General features: G+C 38.4%; 1 pseudogene; it reads right to left on the bottom strand.

Annotated features, from left to right (window-relative positions):
- Positions 1 to 11835: 11835 nt before the first annotated feature.
- On the bottom strand, positions 11836 to 12657 carry LOC116590036 (annotated as a pseudogene).
- Positions 12658 to 14650: the final 1993 nt, after the last annotated feature.

Below are 14650 nucleotides of genomic sequence, written 5' to 3' on the forward strand. Positions count from 1 at the left end.
TTCATTATCACCCAACTTCCCATTTCCTGGACTACAGAAATCTCTGGCTACAAGGCCAATGGTGTGATGAGATATAGGGATCTGAATTGTTCAAGGTAAGAGGGAAATCTACATGGCTAGAAGATGGATGTTACCATATGAGGGACCATGGCAGGGCATAGCTGAGAAAATGTTATGGCAGTAAAGCACTGTTAGTTATCAGAGCAAGAGCCTCCAGTGCTCAAGAAAACAATGATTCAAATAACATACTAATAAAAAGAATTCCAGTTCAGATGACATGACAGAGTTCAGGATCTAGGCCAAAAATTTGCCAGGGAGTGAGGACTTCTCTGCTTGAGAGATGGCCATGTGAACAGATTAATTATTTACAGAAAGTGCAAGGTTCTGATCGTTTAGCTTCTGTTCATGGAGAACTTGACTGGGATTACAGAGTCATCTTGGTATGTATAAATATCAACTGCACTTAATGGTTTCATTCGTGATTTAGACGCACAAAATAGCAGTTAATAAGAGAGAAATGCTATTAAAAGTGGTCAAATTCAAGTATTCTCAATTCTTTGAAGGTGGAAGCTTGATGACATGTCATAAGACATGCACCAGTGTCATGTATGTGACTTTACACCTGAAGAATAAAAATTGGAAGAGATCGTTGATGTCACCAAGTCAAAGTCAATACTAATGAGTTTTATTAGGCTGCTGATTTTTCTAGACTTAACCATTCAGAATATAATTTAATTCAAATTATAGTCACCACTTATCATCATGACTCGTCTTTATTTAATTAAAGAGGACTGTTTCATTTGTGAAATGCCAACCTATGGTGCCCCAAATGCCAAGGAGGCTCTGATTTCTAAGATATTAGCTAAGTTGAACATGTGATATTGGGTTAAGAGATATGCATTTTTGAATACATATAAACTTACAGAATTCACTATTCACTAGGAAATCCACATGCCATGCCTCAGCTGAACCATGTATACCTTAGGAACACCAAGGAAAGCTGAATAAACCAATACATTGGATTCAGGTTCATGAAATTTTAATAAGGTTTCCAACCTTTGGCCTATAAGTACTCTGTTGAGGGTGTTGAAACTCTCAGGTTTGACTTAGGAAAAGACAAACTCAAAAAGTAGCAACTAAATAACCTTCCTTGCCGGGTGGCCTCAGTTGTAAGTAAAAATGACAAAGGACTCATTCAAATTTTTCCAACCCTCTATGCTTGATTTCCCGTTGACTATAATGACTCTTTATTATTTGGATAAGAAAAATCTAAAGGGCTTATGAAAAGAATAAGGTAAAGCTGATATGGCATTTTATTTTATTTCATTTTACTTGATACGGTATGTTTAAAATGTTATTATTCTAGCTGAGTAACGACCCTCAGCATTTTATTTCTCTTTCTGATGGAAAATTTATTTTCCTGCTTAATTAATTAATATTAAATGTGATGGGACTTGACTAAACATTGTCCTTAAATTTTCAACTTGGGATCAGGTTTTAATGAGATACTCTTGATACTTCAATAATTAAGCTCCATCAGATTGGTCTGACCTACCTGCCCAATATGAAATTTTGCTTCACAGCAATTACAGGAATTAATTCAATCATTCTATAAATACTTGTAGAATAGCTACTGTGTATGTTTGAGACACTGTCGGAGACTTGGGGTACCACAATAATTAAGATGGACATATTCCCTGTGTGTTAGTTTGCTAAGCTGCTGTAAAAAGAATACTAGAACTAAGTGGCTTAAACAACAGAAATTAATAGTCTCATAGTTTTGGAGGCTAGAAGTTTAAAATGGAGGCGTTGGCACACTAAATCCTTCTAAGGGCTATGAGGGAAAGATCTGTTCTGGGATTGTTTTCTTGGCTTGGAGATGAACATCTTCTCCCCACTTTTTTCAGTCACCTTCCCTATACATGTGTCTGTGTTTGTGTCCAAATTGCTCTTTTCAGAAGGACAGCAGTCATATTGGATTAGAGACCCACCCTACTCCAGTATGAACTCATCTTAGCTAATTACATATGCAATGACTCTTTCCAAATAAGGTCCCATTCTGAGATACTGGGAATTAGAACTTCAACATATAAATTTTAGGGGAATACAATTCAAGACAAACATCTAACCTGTGGACCTTCACTCTAATGGAGGCAGGTGACATTTAAATAACAAATTAAATAAATGTTACAACAGAGAATGGATCAGGTAGTGGATAAGCACATAACCATGGAAAGAAGCCTAGATTTTATCCAAAGGTAATGGAAATCCATTTTAAGGATTTTTAAATGGAGTTTTGATATAATGACATCTCCTTTTAGAAAGATCATTCTGGCTTTGCTATGGAAAATGTATTATAGGGGAGACCGGACAAAAGTTGGAGATAGTCTAGTTTAGCATAAAAGCAATGAGAACGTAGGAAATGGATGTGTTCAAGAAATGTTTAGAACAGACTCGGTAAAATTTAGTATTTCACTGGATAATTAGAATTGGAAGAAAGAAGGGGATAAAGGTGACTTCCATGTTTCTGGCTTGAAAATAGCAAATGTCATTTCCTGTAAAGTGGAATACAGAGATAGAGGAAGAGAAGCTCATATGTTCATTGATGTCCATGTTAGTATTTAAATATTCTAGAAAATCCAAGTGAGCACAGTAGTCAGTTTTTGAATCTCGACCTCCAGCAAGACAGATGAACTTGATATACAGATGAGGGTAATTTCAGACTGTGGGTCAGAGTTTTGGCAACAAATAGATGTCATATTGGAAAGAAGGCACAAGAAAAGACTTTAATGAATAAACTATTTACAAAGCTTATGACTGGGTTCAGGAACATGGCAAGAGTGGGGAAGTCCCCCGGAATGAGGACTTCAATTTTCAACTTGGGATCAGGTTGAAGACTGAAAGCAGTTACCACTTCTCAGTTTGAGGGGGAAAGGGGAAGTTACTGGAATCTCCAAGACCTATACTTATAGAAGAAACCTGCCTAACAGCGATGGTTTCTGGTAAAGAAATGCAGCCACTGCTAACCCAGAGCCTGGCAGGGAAGAAGCCAGAAAGATAATAGTATCTTACCTGGTATCTAATTTCCTGCTGGTGTCTTCCTTGACAAAAGCAAACCACCAAACGAAAAACTGATGACAGAGTTCCTAAGAGATAAGCTTCCTGCAGTACAGCACAGGGTACAGAAGAGTGGACAAAAGACCTAAATAGAAGAGAATATATCAACACAAGCAGCATATGGATGATAAAGGCCTGGAGTGTTGATGAGGGTTAGATCACCCAGGAAGAGATGTAGACAGAAAGCAGACCTAAGACCAAGGTTTGCTAAACATCAAAATTTGAGTGTCTAGACAAAGTAAAGACATCATCATCATCATAATAATAATAATAATAATAATGAAAGATTTACAGAGAGTGATTAGAAAAGCAGAGAGGTGGACATTTCATGGAAAAACTCTTCTGAGAAGGAGAGAGCAGCCAATAATATATTAAATGAGGTGGTGATGCAAAATAAAGATAGAAAGGGTAGGTAAAGTTTTGCTTCTAAGGTGGCCACTTGGTAACTCAGGGGCTTCTTTGAAATGGAAGGGCTGGTATCCATATTGTGTCCACATAACGAACAAGGAACATGTAAGGGAATGAAGAGAACAAATATAGCTAATTTATTCCTGCAGGGGAGTAAGAAATATGAAAGCATATTTTCCCCATATTTTTGTTGTTGTTGTTGTTTGCTGTTTGTTGTTTGTTTTTTAAGGATTGGAGACACAAGGACACAAGCATGTGTTGCAAATTCCATCAATTTAGCTGATGTGGTCTTGGTCTTTTTCTGTGTAGACTGGCCAAGCCAGCTTTAGGAAGATGATTTTGCTCTTGTTCCTTAGGTAGCTGTGTTCCCTCCAGGGCTGGACTGCGTTGAACAAAATGAAGAGTCAGAAGGCTTGACGGATAGCCACCATTTAAAAGGCTGACATCTGGTTCTCTTTACTGCTCTGGGAATGGACTTTGTGTGTGGTTTTCCATGGAGGGTCCACTGGACTTCTAGGTCTGTTTGTTTAACTCAGTTGAGATTATCACAGTGTTCACTGATGCCAATTTGATAATGGGAAGACTTTCCAGCACTGCCTTTGCTTCCTGTCACCAAGGCATTTGATTATCCCACCTATCTGGGGATTTAAACATGAATCTCTAAAGTGTTAGACTTCCTCAGAAGACCAGATGTTGGAAGAGAAAACCACTGGGCTGTTCTACTTTATCACATTTTTGTGTAACTGTGACATATGGTGTGAAGCAAATATTAGTGCATGGAAATATAAAACATCAGGATGCATCTGAGTTATCTCTCCCTAGTTACATTTGATCTGTGAATGCCGGAAACACTCCATTTCATAGCCATATTTACCATCCAAAGTAAATCATGCATTTGGGGGGCATAAAATGAGATGCTTTAGAATGCATGCAATTACCAACTATTGCATATTTCTCCAAAGAAAGATTTGAATTATATGGTCAGTAAAAAGGGTTGCTGCTTTAGAGTGTGGCAAAGAGAAGCTCACATGAAGGATACATTATAATAGATTAATATTAAGCAAATGTTATTATCCCTTTCCTCTTCAGTCCCAGAAATCAATTCCTTTAAGCGTTGCCTTGTGGAATATTTTTGTTTGTTTGCTTTGCTTATTTTATTTTGGTTTTTTTTTTACAGTCATTCTTGACATTTAAAATCTGTAAATCAGACTTTTATAGATCAACTAATAGTTTTCAATAGATTTCCATTGTATTTTCAGAGGTGTGTTATTTGCCCAGAAATGCACTTGACTCTAAGGCATGTTAAAAACTGCATTTAAAATAATTTGCCATTGGAAGAGATTATTAAGACAAAAAAAAAAAAAAATCAAGAGTCACTATTAGAGAAGTTGAGAGCAAATGCTAAATCTAGTATTAGAGGTATGGGAAATTTCAGGAGTAAATTTAAGGTCAGCTTAGTTTCAGGAGGTTAAATGGACAATGTCAAGAATCCTGAGGATCCAAATTAGCAATCACCAGAAGCCTTGAGGTTACAACAGTGAAGATGTCTTAAGGAGGAAGTCCCAAACTGTCCATCCTTGTTTTGCTATCTTAGTTATCCTTCCCTTATCCTCTGACTTGCACTGCAAAAACATACAGTGAAGGTAGTATGATGATTTTGAAATTTATACAGAAATTGCCCTGAAAATGAAAGTCAAATGAATACTATCCTAAGCTCCTTATTGCTTGTCAATATAAGGGATAGACTAGGGAGTACTTAGAGTGTAATTTTTAGAAACTACTTTAAAAATTGTTGCCTTAAGAACCTTAAGTAGGTATCTTTCCCTCAGATGGTCTTTCTAATTTTATACATTTGTATATTCTGTCCTGCCACCTCCTAACCTCCTCCCCCCACCTCTATCCCCCAATAATTTCAACCTAAGATATGTCATCATGATTTAATAGTCCTGATTATATAAGTTCCATCTGGAAATCCACTCTGCTTTCTAAGATATTAACTCATCTTTTACTCAAACTCTTTGGTGCTGATGTTTTTTGCTTGTCTTTTGTTTTTGTTTTGTTTTGTTTTAATATGATGCCCTCACATTTGCAATGAAGTATGGGGTAAGATAAGAGACGGGGCTTTCTTAAAGGCAAAAATGAAAACAACCCCTTTTTTTTCTTTTTCTTTTCTCTCTCTCTCTTTTTGTAAGATCCAAATTACTCCTGCTCACCAAATTGGAAAGTCCTTATGCAGTCATTCCTCTTGCTTCTCTCTCTCCCTCCCCAACCTTTTGTCCTCATGATAGTTACTAACATATTTACATCTTGTTTCAAGATTTATGTCTTCTCCAATGAATCTGCCTCTATTCCCCCTGGAAGACTTCCTATGCTCTTCTTTCTATGTGTTCCCATAGCATGTTTTTATTAAAACATTAAAGCACAATACATGTTGTATTGTAATTTTATTTCTACCCTCCCAAACCACAATGTCCTTTAACTCAAAGATCTATCTTATTCTTGTCCATATCCCTAAAATTTGGTATAGTACATAGCATTTAACAACAAACAATGCTAATAAGAGATATAGAAACAGAAAAAAAAAAAAAAGGCAATGATGGTAATACCAAGTAAAAGATAATATTTATTAAGGGTTTATTGGGACCCAAAGTTTGTCCTGGTCAATTTATGTGTTAAAAATGTGAGGAGTAGGTACGGTTGTAAGAAACAGAAAATCTCAAAATGGTAATAAACAAAAAATGAAAGTAATCTACTTTTTGCTCACATTCAGAGGTTCAGATGTTCTGAACATATTATGTCACTTTGTGGTAGCAAAAACCTAGGCTCTTTGTATCTCCTGATCCTCCACTGCCAACCTCTATTCTGAAGGTAATCTCATGCTTCAAAATGGATGTTAGAGCTTCTGGAGATCCATCATATCTAAACTGCGGTCAGCAAGGAAGAGAAGGGGGGGCAAACTCCTCTACTCACTTCTTTTATGATCTCTTTTCAGAAGTTTGTGGAACTTTGCTTATGCCATGTTGGCTGGAACCAATCACATGATCAATATTGACCGAAAGGCATGGTGGGAAATGGAGTCTTTTTGTGTGTGTGTGTGGAAATAATGTGAAACATTTATTTTCTATATCAGACAAGAACACAGCTAAGTAATCCAACTTCACTTCCGCATATATAAATATCACCCCTTCACCACAGTGAATTTAATTTAAATTTAAATAAAAAAGATTTAAATGCATCTGCATAAGGGTACATGCTATATAAAAGTAGTGGTTAGATTGCAGCTGCCCTACTAAGTACTTCTAGTACCCATCGAGATCTTAATGCAATACTGGTAGTCCCAATGGTTGTATTGAAATAAATCATGTTTTAAAAAGTAAAGCATTTAAAAAGATAAGTCAAAAGGCCTCAGAAACCATAAATTCAACCCAGACTTTATGTATTTAAATGCTGTATTTGCTTCCCACTAATAAACCTTCATTTCACTCAAACTAAGCAATAAATCTTCCATACTAAAGTGTCTGCCTTGCCCAATTAATCCAAAGGAAAAAACCTGAAAAGATTAGTAAAAATAAATAAATAAATAAATAAAAATTATAGGAATTAACATACCCTTTTAAATTGTTCTTAAATATTTGAAGGTTAAAAAAGTGTTTAAAGTTTGTAATTCCTAGTAGGAAAACATTATCTGAATGAATACCCTAATGGCAAACCACTATAAAATGTTTCAGTTGCTTGTGGGGCAGAGGAGTAGAGATTCTCTTCACAGCACCCTAGTTTTCTCCATGAAATGGTCAGAGGTACACTTGTTTGTATTATCGTGACGTCCATTGGGTGATCAAAGTTGCTCTTCCTTCAGCACGGGCTGTATTTGTCAGAAAGTCCTTTGGCTGGCAATTTACTAATTGCCAGTTGGGTTGCTCTCATATTTTGACATATTTGCTGGCTTCTGGGCCACATGCTGGAAGGCCACCATTAATTTCTGGATCCTGCGCGGCTATAAGAACCTCTGGATCACTATGAATTTTATTGAGCCCAGGCATCCCTGCCATTCCAGGCATACCCTATCCCATTCCAGGCATTCCTCCAAGAAAGTAAACTGGGAAGGAGCCATCCTGTGCTCCTGATGGTCCTCTAGCTTCTTCCTCCCTCTGGGCTGTCTCATGTCCTTCCCAAGCCTTCTTAACCCTTTCTATTCTTAATTTGATCTCCTGCTCTTCATGTTTTTGCTCATCCTTTCTCACATGTTCAGCAATTTTCAGGGCCCTTGGTTGAACTTCTTCCAGCATGCATGAGCATCTTCTTCATAATCCAGTTTACAAGCATGGGCAAGATCACGTGCTGCATCTTTCCAATGGCCCTGAAGTCTGTGTGCTTTCCCTCACTACTCAGAAGGCAGAGCTGAATTGGGATTTATTTCAGTAGCTCAGTCATAGTCTCAGATGGCAGCATTCGGCTCTGTAATTTGATGAAGACACTGACTCTTCTGGCATACAGAATGGCCAAGTGAAGATTCAGCTTGAGGACACCTGTGAACAAGTCAATGGCTTTCCATAGTTCACCATCACTTAGGGCATCAATGTAAGCCACTATTATTATTTCCTTGATCCATCATTTCCTTGGTTAGCTCTACATTTTCATCTCCCACTTCTTTTTTTTTTTAAGACTTTATTTGAGGGGCACCTGGGTGGCTCAGTGGGTTAAAGCCTCTGCCTTCGGCTCGGGTCATGATCACAGGGTCCTGGGATGGAGCCCTGCATCGGGTTCTCTGCTCAGTGGCGAGCCTGCTTCCTCCTCTCTCTCTGCCTGCCTCTCTGCCTACTTGTGATCTGTCTGTCAAATAAATAAATGAAAATCTTAAAAAAAAAAAAGACTTTATTTGAAAGATAGAGAAAGATTATGTGAGAGACAGAGAGAGAGAGAGAGCACAAGAGAGGGGTGGGTCACAGGAAGAAGCTGATTCCTGGCTGAGTGGAGAGCCTGATGTGGGACTCAATCCTGGCACTCCAGGATCAGGCCCTGAGCTGAAGGCGGTCACGTAACCAACTGAGCCACTCGGGCACCCACCTCCCATGCCTTGAGAGGCATCAGGATCTTGTTCAATCACACTTTCATTGTCAATTTCTAGACCACTTTCCTCACTTGAGGGTTCCTCTGTCTTTATGTTTTCCTCCACCTTCTTACTATCTGTTTTTTCCTCCTTGACATTGTCTTCTGATTTAGTTTTAAGAGCAGCAGGTAGTATTTCACCCACCACACTTGCCACCCACTCCCACAGGAAGCACATAGCTTGGTGTGCAGAATGTTCGGATCCTGCTTACACATTTTCACCAAGGCCCAAAGCTCATTCAATCTGTGGGAATCCATGGCCAGAGGCAGAGAGGTGGCAGGAATGACAGAGGTTGCAGATACTAGTTGTGGGTACTAGTTCAGTGTGACTGTGTGGATGGGGTGGAAATGAAGTCTTTATTCTGGGAAGCCATGTGAATAAATAAAAATTGGGGATTCTTTTAGGAAAGAAGGAAGAATTGAAATTAGAAGATAATTGTCAGTCTTTGGCATTTGTGTATTATCAAATTTAACCCTCTAAACAACCTTATGAGTACTAACTTAGGGTACTCTATAAATGCCATTCATATATTTGATAAATGATTTGCATTACTGTACATTAGATGTAGTTCTGGGGTCTCAGGATTTGGCAAGACACAAGGCAGGACAGCCCCTGTCCTCTTGGAGGTTTTATTCTACTTAGGAAGGCAGACATTAAACAAATACATGTATGATATACCATATGGTGATAGGAGTAATGAAGAAATGTTAATCAGAGTAAGGGAATAGTGTATAATGCAGTTAATTTAAATAGAGTGATCCTGAGAAGACTTTGAAGAGATGATTTCTGAGCAATGATCTGAATGGAGCCATAAGAGCATCAGGGAGAGGAGGTTTCCAGGCAAAAGAAACAAAAATACCTTCAATTAGACATTGGGGAATTCATAAAAATGCTGGTGAATATGGAAATAAAATCAAAGAAAGAGAGTCAGGGTGAGACTATGTAGAGTTGTTAACAATAGGACGTTTGAGTTTTATTTTGAGTTTGTTGGGGCCACGGGAGTTTTGGGGCTGGTGAGTGAAACGATTAAATTTGTGTCTCAAGTAAACCATTCTGGTTGCTGCATAAATAATGGACTCAGAGGGTAGGGGGCCAGTGAGGTAGAAGGCAGAGTGAAAGCAAAGAAACCAAAAAGAGAGTATTTTGAGAGTGTAGATGAGCAATGATGATAACCTTGATGAGGGTGGCAATAATATTGAATATGGTAAGTGATAAGAGGCAGGATATACTCAAAAGTGGAGCTGATGGATCTAATGTAGTAAGAATGAAAGACACCAAGGATGACTTGTTGGCTTTTATAATGCTTAATTCTACTTTTAATCATAGGTTTTTATAATGCTTAAGTGTCAACTTGGCTAGACTATGGTGCCCAGTGTTTGATATTGGTTCTCTAATCTTATTAAATTCAAAAGTACCATTGACTACTTCCATTGGTGAAGAGAACATGGATTGTCTGTGGTGTGATGTGAAAATAGAGATTCACAAAGTTTCATAATCAGATACTCCTAGTCAAATACTTACGAGGCAAGTTTCAGAGTGGCTATGTATTTAATATTTTAGAATATTTTTAGCAAAATAATGAGTATGGGATTGGCTGGCTACTCCTAATTGCACTGGACCAAGTAAGGAAAAAGAAGGAAGAGTTTAGGAATCAAATTCCCAGCTCATGTGCTGCATAAATGACCTAAAGGTTTCTATTCTGTGCTGAAAGAAACCCTTATCACCTGTACAGCCAAAGAGCCGAGAGTGCTGAAAACCAAACTCAGAGTCTCATCCTGCAAGTGGTTGAATTACAATGCAAATTGAATTTTCAACCTCACAGGGTGTCTGCTATTAAAGTGAAGGCATAAATTGGGAAGGAATGAGATCCTGAAAATTAGAATAGGGACATATGGGAAGATCCTGATAAAGCTGGGGACATTGAACACTTTAACTCCCATGAGTCTTCTTTGCCAGTAGAAGCAGCCACTCCATCCTCATCTGAGGAGATTAACCTTGCTCTGCCTAAAGAAACTGTAATGACCTCCCATGAAGTAGTTGCCTTTCAAGACACTGATGATTCTCTTCAGGACCACCACTGTCTTTGCTTCTAGATCTATCACTGGACTCAAGTTCCTGTAGACCCCCTATGGTAACAGACAAAATGTCACCCATAAAGAGTGTAGTACACTCCACAAGAACTACATGATCTTGCCAATCTATATAAATAGAAATCCAGGAAATATGGGTGGGAGTCAGTATTTACAGGTGTGGCATAATGGTAGAAGGACCATAAAATTGGATCAAGCAGAATTTATCAATTTGGGCCCACTAAGCAGAGATGTGGATTTAATGTTGCAGTTTAGGAGATTAGAAAGAACTCTACCTGATTGGTTGATTGGTTACTCGAAACACAAACCAACAGATTCATTGACATTACAAGATACGGCCTACACTAAATGGACTGAAATGTCAGCACTGTCTTGATAAACTAGAGAGGAAGAGATTCAAAAGCTTAGGGAGATTGGAATGTCAGAATGGATTTATCACTTAAGATCTCCTCATCCATCCTAGGAGGGTGCAGAGGACATACCTTTCAATATGACTATGAGCAATAAGTTTGTGAGGGAAGGCCCAATACTCTTGAAGAGCTCTGTGATTGTTTTCCTCCCGAAGTCAGAAATTATGGTGGAAACAACTGTCACAGACTTGGAATACCTAAATGTAATGAAAGTAATTGAATTCCAAGGTATCAAACCAAGTGGTGCTATTTAATCACCAAAGGCAAGGTGGGCATGGTTACTCTAATGAACAGCAGAATCAAAGCAGCAATTAGAATATTATGACTTGCAGAAAGCTGTTGTCTAGCTGATCCTGATATTTCTAGGAGTAAAATACATGGTAAGTCTAAATTCTTTATTTGTATAAGCAGAGGGTTCTAGGTCAAAAGAACAAAAGTCAAATTTGAATCATAAAAGCAAAGAGTCACAGGCCCATAGTTAATTCCTATATTTGAACCAGTTTATAGGCTTAGGACCCCTTGAACTTGAGTGAAGGCAAAGCCAGTTTCCCTTGGAGAAGGACCCAGTACACTGCTGAAAATGTATCCTGCTATTCTTTCTCCCAATCTATTCCAAAGTGATTTATGGCCTTCAACCAAGATGACTGTGCATTGAGAAAAAGAAAATAATGACATTTTTTTTTTACAAGTTGTCAATGACACTTTATTTTTTCTTTTCAATGTCCTGGTCTGTAGTTTCCTTGGCCTTTTTTTTTTTATTATTTGTCAGAGAGAGAGAGGAGTGAGAACGAGCACAAGCAATGTGTCAGGCAGAGGCAGAGGGAGAAGCAGGCTCCCCGCCAAGCAAGGAGCCCAATATGGGACTCCTTCCCAGGACGCTGGGACCATGACCTGAGCCAAAGGCAGCTGCCCAACCAACTGAGCCACCCAGGTGTCCCTCCTTGGCCCTTTTTACCCAGATATGAAAAGAGCTAGGCATTGGCACTGGCCATGTTAAGACTAGTGAAGACCTTGAAGTTCTTCTCTTCCTCTGTAATGACTCTGGCTTTTTCCTTCTTATAGACATTCCCTATGGGTATGACCAGTCCTGTTAGCTGAGTAGCCAATTTGAGTTCTTTAGCAGAGTTGTCTCCCTTCTTGGGAACCAAGGATGATACCACTTGAGCTGCTTGCAAGTTGGACTACAAGGATTCCATGGACTTGTTCCACATTTTTGGATCCACTGAAAGCCCAATGCAATCCCAATGACCCATGCCACCTTCACGTGGATGCCAGCCACCCTTAACTCTCTCAGCTGAAGCCCCATCCAGCTTGTACTTGGGCATGCTACCTTACTGTGGGACACTTTACAATGGGCTAGGGGGTTCTGCATGCAAGGCATGGAGCAATGCAGCATGCCTTGACTTGCTAGGCCTTATGTCTGTAGATCTCCTGGCACCAGCTGGTTGAACCATGTGGGCATGTGCCCCTGCCAGTCCTTGTGGAAGTGGGGCTGCAGGATCATGCCATTTTAGCTGAGTGCCATGGCTGCCATCTATGGGCCTCCTCTGAGGAAGAACTGAAAATAATGACTTTTTGAGGTTTATTGGATACAAGCTCTACATTGACACCAAAGGTGATATATGTATGTACACATATGTATATAATAATATCTTTGATTTTTCCCTTTTCTCTATAAGATGTATTCACTTTATATCATCATATTTAATTATAAGACGGCAAGAAGAAAACTATCACCTAAGGACTTTGTATTCTTTTCTAGGGAAAATATGAGTGTGTTTTGGTTATACACAGGATATCTGTAATATGTTAGAACTATGACCTTATTGTGGCCTTTATTTGGAGATTAAATATGGTTTAAGAAGATGCATATGGATGTCTGGTCGACAAGGGGTGGACCATGATGGTTAATTTTATGTCAGCTTGGCTAGATGTTGTAGGGAAGATACTTTTTAAATTAACATTTAAATTTTAATTGAATTTAGATTAACATTAACATGATTAATGTGATTAACATTTAAATCAGTAGACTCTGAATAAAGCAGATTACCCTTCATAGTGTGAGTAGGTATGCTCCAATCAGATGAAGGCCTTAAGAGAAAAACTATGGTCCCCCAAGGTAGAAGAAATTCTGCCTCCTGACTGCATTTGGACTTAAGTTGTAACATCAACCCCTCCCTTAGTCTCTAGCCTGTTGGCTTTCCTGCACATTTTAGACTTTCCAGCCCTCATAGTTGCTGAGGTAATAATTATTTAAGTTATTTCTATCTTTCTATATGTTTACATATCTTCTTGGTTATGCTTTGTGGAGAACCCTGAATAATACAGCTTTGATCTGAGCAGGTAGGTGAATTGTAACATTGACAAAGATGAAACAGATAGAGAGATAAGTGAATTGTGGTGGGGAAGGGAGAGCAGAAATGGAGAGGAGCATGAGTTTTATATTAGACATGCTAATTTTGAGAACCTTATTAGACAACCAAGAGGAGATGTTGAGTAAGCAATTGGTAAATGAGTTTAATGCTCAAGGGATATGTCAGAACTAGAAATCTAAAATTGGGAGCCATCAGCATATCGAAGATGTTTAAAACATTGTAACTAATGAGCTCAACTATAAAGAGAATGTTGATAGAGAACAGTAGAGAGCTGATGACTGAGTCCTGAGGAAGGCCAATACTTAGAGGTCAGGAAGAAGGAGAATCAAGCAAAAGAAACTGATAAAGAACAGCCAAGGAGAAGTACAAGAAAGCCCAGGAGAGTATAGTGATCTAGAAGATAAATAAAGAAGGTGTCTTAAGAACAGGGGATTCATCAACTGTGTCAGATGCTGCCTAGAACTGGGAATTGTTCATTGGGTTTGGCATAGTGGAGGTGAACTCCACCATGGTGAACTTGAGAAGTGGAATATTAGTAAATGATAGGGGCAAAGCCTGACTGGTATGGGTTGTTTCTACTGCCCCAGATGGACTTTCACATGTTTTTCTGATCCTCAAAACTCTATTCATATTCTACCTCCAGATGATAGCTTCAACTCTCATTTCACTGGGAGGAAGATTCAAAGCAATTGGAAGAAAACTACAATATTTCTCCATTATGAAATCTAGTTATCTGTTGCATTTTCATGCATATATTCAGCTTCCCTGCTTCTATTTAAGTCTTTGCTTTAATTTACTATTAGCCTCCCAGAATGCACTCAATCTCATCCCCTCCTGCCTGTTCTATGACTTTCCAATTGCAATTATACTTTCTTCTCTGCATTTTTTCCTCTCTTTCCTATGTTGCTTAATGTCACCATACAAAAATGCAAATATATCTCCCATTTTAAAAAAGTCCTCCCTGGACTTTGTTGTGTCAAAGATATATGGCTCTCAGATACATTTTTATACGTTATAGCCTTCTTACCCTACACTGTGCAAGAACTTGTCCAGTAATGCATAAAAACCTAAGGAAGTGTCCCTGCATTCAATGTTCAATAATCTGAAAATATTAACAGTGAAAATCTGAAATTGAAATTTTCT

Source organism: Mustela erminea, chromosome 5, assembly GCF_009829155.1.
Source record: "Mustela erminea isolate mMusErm1 chromosome 5, mMusErm1.Pri, whole genome shotgun sequence".
Lineage (NCBI taxonomy): Eukaryota > Metazoa > Chordata > Mammalia > Carnivora > Mustelidae > Mustela > Mustela erminea.